Source organism: Aegilops tauschii, chromosome 7, assembly GCF_002575655.3.
Source record: "Aegilops tauschii subsp. strangulata cultivar AL8/78 chromosome 7, Aet v6.0, whole genome shotgun sequence".
In the NCBI taxonomy this organism is placed as follows: Eukaryota; Viridiplantae; Streptophyta; class Magnoliopsida; order Poales; family Poaceae; genus Aegilops; species Aegilops tauschii.
In genome coordinates, this window is record NC_053041.3 from 622,236,232 (window position 1) to 622,243,521 (window position 7,290).

The following is a 7,290-nucleotide window of genomic DNA, read 5'->3' on the forward strand; positions in this document are numbered from 1 at the left end:
TTCCGTTTTAAAACCAGCCCTGTGATTGAAAGTTTCCCTGCTTGCCGTGCTCCTCCTCGTCCAATCTCAATCCACTTAGGTCGCGCCGCTCTTCCTTATACACCTAGACGAAGGGAGTATCTGAAATTCAGAATCTAGCTATGGATTCATAGTCACTCCCAATTGGGAGCTTAAAATAATCTCTAACAAAAGGCCAAAGATTCTTAGCCACCAACCCACCACACAATATAAAAGCATGTGTGTTATAGGTTTCTTATTAGTACAGAAAACACAATCTAGAGGTTTCATTATGGGAAATGATTGCCCTCAGTCGGCTGATGAAAGTGCGTTATATCGACTAGAGGGGGGTGAATAGGCGATTTTTATGAATTCTTCACTGAGGAATTTGTGGGTGAGGAAATTCCTTAGCGAAGAACTACTTGTAGCGGAATAAGTACTCAAAAGTATGCATAGCAGAATACAAGCATAGTCATCATGATGAAATGAAAACAAGCACATAGTACAGAAAGCGTAAACACAGGATAGCACAGGATGAAGACAAACAGACTGAAGAAATTGAACTGAGAAAATTGAGAAAGTCTTCAGTCAAAGTCTTCAAACACAGATATGAACAAGCATACAACACAGTAATGAGGAGATGAAAGAGTTGAGGAAATAGAACCAGTTGGCTTGGTGAAGACAATGATTTGGTAGACCAGTTCCAACGGCTGTCTCAGTTGTACGTCTGGTTGGAGCGGCTAGGTATTTAAACCTGAGGACACACAGTCCTGGACACACAATCCGCACCGTATTCTCCTTGAACTAAGGTCACACAGACCTCGTCCAATCACTCGTGGTAAGTCTTCAGGTGACTTCCAAACCTTCACAAACTCGGTCACTCGGCGATCCACAATTTCCTCTTGGATGCTCTAGACCATGACGCCTAACCGTCTGGAAGAAGCACAGTCTTCAAAGGTAACAAGCGTCGGATCCACGCAGGATCAATCTCTTCAGATGCTCAATCACTTGGGGTTTGTAGGTGTTTGGGTTTGGGTTTTCCTCACTTGATGATTTTCGCTCAAAGTCCTCGGACGATGGGATGCTCTCAAATGACAAGTGTCAGTTTCTCTCGGAGCAGCCAACCAGCTAGTGGTTGTAGGGGCGGCTATTTATAGCCTAGGGAGCAGCCCGTCATGATAAGACATAAATGCCCTTCAATGATATGACCGTTAGGTGGGTAGATATTTTGGGACAGCTGGCGCATAGCACAGCAACGGTCGGAAATTTGAGTATCAAATTCCTCAGGGCTATCATGTTCCTCACTGTGTAGGCAATCCGTACTGGCGAATTCCTAACTCCTCAGTCAGAACAAATTCCTCAGAGACCAGAAGAACTTCGTCTCTGTCACTGAAGAATATGACTGAACTGTATGAGATTTCCAATGGTTTCACTCGAAGGGATTGGTAGGTGTAGGATTTTGAGTTGAGCATCACATGGAAATTTTTCCTCAGTATTTCCTCGACCCCCTTTAATAGTACGGTGTTTCCTATGACTAAAGAAAGAGAAAATGAAACTACGAAAACAAAAGTCTTCACGCTTCATGTTCCTCAAATGAATACCAAGTCTTCAAGGTCACACCAATTTCTTCACTTTCAAAGTCTTCAGAAAGTCTTCAGAAATCCAAAGTCTTCAAACGAAGAACTTCATTTTTAGGGTTCGACTTTCTCTGTAAATATCAAACTCCTCATAGACTTATAGACCTGTGTACACTCATAAACACATTAGTCCCTTAACCTATAAGTCTTCAATACACCAAAATCACTAAGGGGCACTAGATGCACTTACAATCTCCCCCTTTTTGGTGATTGATGACAATATAGGTTAAGTTTTCAACGGGGATAAACATATGAAGTGTAAATACTGATATTGAGGAATTTGATTGCAAGATTAAGAAGAACTCCCCCTGAAGATGTGCATAGTGAGGAATTTGCTTTTGAAGCAATGCACACTTGAAGAGTAAAGTCATGGATATCTCCCCCTATATCTTGTAATTCATACACGCATTTGACATAATATATGAAGAATTTGAAATGCATGATGAAATATGGTGACTGATGTAATTCAGCATGCGTGCAATAACATTAATGAGGAATAAGCATGCAGAAGAAACAACAAAAGTATCAGGCCACCATAGAGTTTAAGTTTACAACTCGATCCAACAAAGTCATCAGAAGAACGAGAGTTGTAACTTAAAAAAACGCCCCATAAGATAGACCCGCTTGAAGACTAACTCAAATTTCTCCCCCTTTGTCATCAAATGACCAAAAGGGTCGAAAATGAGGACTAACGCCCCTGAAGAATATCAAGGTGATGAAGGAGCGTCAGCGTTGTTGGGGTCGTTTGTTGTAGTAGGGCCTGCTGCAGTGTCGTCCAAGTCCTCATGTTCATCAGTGTCACGTGATGAAGAATAGGAGCTGGCCACCAAGGAAGGAACCTTGACCTTCTTGTACTTCTTCCGAGGAGGTGCATCCCAGTCAAGATCTTCCTTGAGACCCATTTTCTTCAGATCTTCTTCACCATATATGTGCGACAGAACAGCCCAGGTGCGGTTGAGGGTTTCATGAAGGTAGTAATGGTTTCTCTTCACAGCATTGTGGGTAGCAGTCATGTTGTGAAGAATTGAACCAAACTGACGTTTGACCCATTTGTGATTGCGATCAACCTTCTGGTGAAGACTGAGGAGAAGCTCACGGTCAGTCATCACCCTGGGTGCTGTGCCTTGAGGATTTTGCTTGGGTGCGTTTGCGGCAGAGTCATGGGTGGCAGAGTCATCACTGGTGGAGTAGGATGCAGCCTTGCGAAATTGACCATCCAATGGACGAATGCCTTCATCAATTACAGCCGTAGCCTTGCCCTTTCCATCAGCTGAGGAAAATGTCCGTTTGAGGACTTCAATCGGGGGCAAGTAGCTGCAATGATTCAGTGTATCAGCTTTGTAGTTGAGTGAAAACCTTGTTCTGATGAATCTCATAATCCACGGTGCATAAGGCTTCAACTCAAATGGGGACATTGCGACATTGGCCAGAGTCCTCATGAAGAAATCATGGAAGTTGACGGGAATGCCATGAATGATATTGAAAAGCAGATTCTTCATGATGCCAACGACTTCTTCTTCATTCGAGTCGTGGCCCTTGATAGGACTCAATGTCTTCGTCAGAATGCGATAGACAGTCCGAGGCACATACAGCAATTCCTTCACAAGGAATTTTGTTCTTGGGGCCTGACCTGGCTTCAATGGCTTCATCAGCACTTGCATATAGTGATCTGTAAGCTCAGGTTCATTGTAGACGCAACAAGCACCTTCAAGGGGCGGACTGAGAGGCAAAGCATGAAGCAATTCAGTAGCTGGTGCTTTGTAGTGAGTGTTTTCAGACATCCAGTCCAGCACCCATGAATTCACGTCTTCAGAGTTGCCGGTGATGTGCAGAGTTGCATAAAATTGAAGAATTAGCTCTTCATTCCAATCACATATGTCAGTGCAGAAATTTAACAGTCCAGCGTCGTAGAGAACACTGAGGATTGGCCCGAAGCACGGCAGAGATTCCATATCCACGTGAGGAATGTGCTCATGATCGAAGACTTTGTCTTTGTTGAACAGCAATGAGGAATAGAAATTTGCCTGGCTGGCAGTCCAGAAACGCCTCTTCCTTATGCGAGCAGAGTCATAAGGGTTGTAATAAGTGAAGAATACGTGCTCGCCAAAGAAGGCATCAGCCTTGAATTTTTGATTCCTTGAGAATGGATCCTTTGGCTTGGACAGAGGAGTGTCAGTCAGTTGCATGATGACCACTGGAATCGCAATCTCAGGTTCTTCAGGCTGAGGAATTTCTGGTTCCTTTTCAGTGGCAGTCTGGTTCTTCAAATCTTCATTTTCATTTTCTTCAGCACTAGCGGCTGGAATGTCTTCATGAGCTTCATCAGATCCCATTTGAACTGTAGTGGCTGGGGACTGAGGAATTTGCTGCAGTGGAGTGAAGACTGGAGAATTGGGGTGCTGACTTTCCCAAAAGTCATCATTCATCACTGGTGTGGTACAGCCAATGTCCACATCTTCTTCTTCAATTTCTTCAACGCCAGCCTCTTCAGCAGTAAACTGAGGCATAGGCGAGGAAACTGTGGGGGTTGAAGGGATTTTATCCACTTTAATTTCTTCATCCATCTGCTCTGACGAAGCAGCAGAAGGATTTTCTTCATCAGATCCGCTAGGGATCACATATTCTTCATCAAAAGGGATGATTTCCTTTGATGGCATGGAGGAAACTGGAACAACATCAATTGGACGAGCAAATGAGCTTGTCAATCTATTCATCTTCTTTGGTGCTGAAGAATCTGAAGGAGTTGATGCTTTCCTTTTCTTCACTGCTGCACGCTCTGCAGCCTTGGTCTTCTTCACATCTGATGCAGGTGGAAGGATTAGAGTTGGAGTAGGCGTAGGAGGAGCAGAGTAATGTGGTTGATTTTCTTCAGGCACAACTGATGCAGTTGCCCTGACCTCTTCATTTTCTTCAGGCGCACCACTAGTGGGTGCCCTGTCAATTTCTTCAGCGGCTGGAATGCAGTCATCAGCCCTGGAACTCACATTTTCTTCAGCAGCCTGATTGTCATCAGCGGTGCTGGCATGTTCTTCAGTTGGCTGAGCACAGGCTTCAGCCTGAGGAATTTCTTGTTGCGATGGGGCTGCAACATTTGAGGTGAACATCTTAGTCAGTTTGACAAACCTGACCTTGGCTCCTTTCCAATCAGCATAGTAAGCATTGAAATCATCGCTGAGGACTTTGATTTCAGATTGGATCTTCACAAGTTCATCAGTTGTCATAGAGACAATGTTCTTCAGCAATTTCTCCTTCCTGTACTGTGCTTTCTTGAGCTGTCTGGCCTTCTCAAATTTCCATTTTTCTTCTTGGATGAAGGCAGTCAGCATATGATTTTGACCAGGAGTCAGCTTAAAATCAGGCATAGGAGTGTTTGGGTCCTTGTGCCAGAGGTCAATGTAGTCGAGGATCAACTTTGGATCCAAAAGCAGTGGCACATTTGTGCCCTTGGCTCTAGCGGCCCTGACTTGCCTATCTTTGATGATTTCAGCAAGTTCTTCATCATCAGCTTCGTCTTCTTCAGACTGTACTTGGAAGGCGACCTACCTCTTGTGAGGACTTGGGTGAGAGCCTCGTCTAGCAGTGGTCTTTGTCTTCAGCAGAGATGGTCCCGTTGAAGAATTTGGTGCAGCTGAGGAACTAGCTGAAGCTCCTGAGGCAATGGAGATGCCTGTAGTCCTTTGGCACGTGGCAAGACGCACAGGTGCTGAGGATTTGGGCGGAGCAACTAAGGACTTTGGAGGAGCAGGAGCGGCTTGAGGAATTGTCCGTGAGGGCTTAGCTGAGGAAATTTGCCGTGAGGGCACTGAAGAAGAGCCACTCGGCTTGTGCGCAGGCTTCTTTGCCATGGATTTCTTCGGCCTTACAGAGGCCTCAGCAGTAGCAGTAGCAGTAGAGTCTTCGTTGAATTTCTTCACTGCATCTTTTGCCTGTTTGGCCAACTTGGCCTGGCGCTTGGCCCATTCTTCAGGAAAATCCTCACCGTGCTTGATGCTAGTGGGATCTGCCTCTTGGCCAGGTGCCAATGGTGGTCTTGAGCATGGAGGAGTAACAACGAATTTCTTCATGTATTTTGGAGTCACATACCTGTACTCCCTCCACTCTTTTGCCCATCTCCTTTCTATCCTCTGAATGCGCACCTTGCACTGATTTTTATCTTCCTCAGGGGGTGTGTGGTACCCAGCATAAATGTCCTCAGGGATTTCAAAGGCAGTATTGATTTCAGGCCTCTTTCCTCCTTTCTGTGGCTTCTTTCCATCAGCCATTTTCTTCAGTTGAGGAATTTGAACAATTGAACTTTCTGAAGAAGTATGCAACTTTTCTTCGAGGAACGCTGCAAATGAGTTAAGTTGATGAGAACCCAGTGATTCAGCAGCGGACATGAGTACCTGTGAACAGAGTATAGTTGTGAGGAATTTGGAGAGGTCATATGCGTTCTCAGAAGTTTTTTTTTAAAGAACAAGTTTGAGGAATTTGACCAGATGAGTCTTGAAGAATTTCACTAAGCATTCTTTGTCTTAGGTTCCAGAGTTGTATAGATCGAAGATCCACACAATTGAGGAATCTTGAAGAAAAATGATGCTTAGAGAAACGAATCAAGAACAGATGACATGTGAGGTGTTCAGTGTGTGAAAAATTTGAGGAATAAACACCTTTGAAGATTTTGTAGGAATCATTTGAATCAAAAAGGGCAGTAAAAGCAACTTTTAATTACCCTGGACGAAGAACACGACGAACTGGGATGTGGAGAAGTGAAGTTCGTCTGTGCAGATCTTCCACGCCCTAACTTGGCGGAGGAAGACGGCTACGGCGGCGATGGAGTGTTTCCGCGGCCGACGCGAGTACGGCGGCGACGAGGTCGAGGCAGTGAAGCTCTTCCTCACCGGCGACGATGAAGTAGCGGCGGCGCTAGGGTTTGAGAAGCTTGAGTTGGAGAGAGGTCGAGCGGAGTAAAAGAAGTGAGGAAGGGGAGAGGGGGTATTTATAGCCACGGTGAAAAACCGTTCGCCCGAAGAAATTGGACGAACGTGCCCCTGACCCTTCTCATTCGCTTGACATGTGTCACCCACGTACTGAGAAGTGGAGATCGTGTTAGATCGTGGGCGAATAGATAAGTATATCGTGGGATGCAGAACGGTTTGAGCGGCAAAGCCGAAAATTATGGATAAGATAAGTTAAAAGTCCCGTTCGCAAATTCTTCAGCTCACAAGGACACAGTGATGATTTTGAACGAGTTTCAAATAGAACGCATATGAAGAATCTGTGAATAGATTGGGTTGAGTAAAGCATAGAAGGGGAAGGGTCCGATCAAATTCACTTAGCAAAAAAACTTGAAGAATTAGCCATAAGTGAATGCTGTAGAGGACATAAACTCATATATATATATATAGCCAATGAAGAAAAACGACAGAAACAGTGAAGACAATGCAAAGTTGAAGAAAATGAACAACTGAGAAATTTCAAAAACTGAGGAAAAACTCAAATTGAAGATTTTCAACTTTTGTGGTGGCGTGACCCACCGTGTAAGAATGATGATTTCAGACACCGCGTACAATTGTCGTAGGGTTCTGAGAATCAAATTCTTCATTAATTTTTTCACACTCTAGAGTGTTATTCTTCGTTGATTGAAGAAAAACGTTTCTTCATGTGTTGCACATCT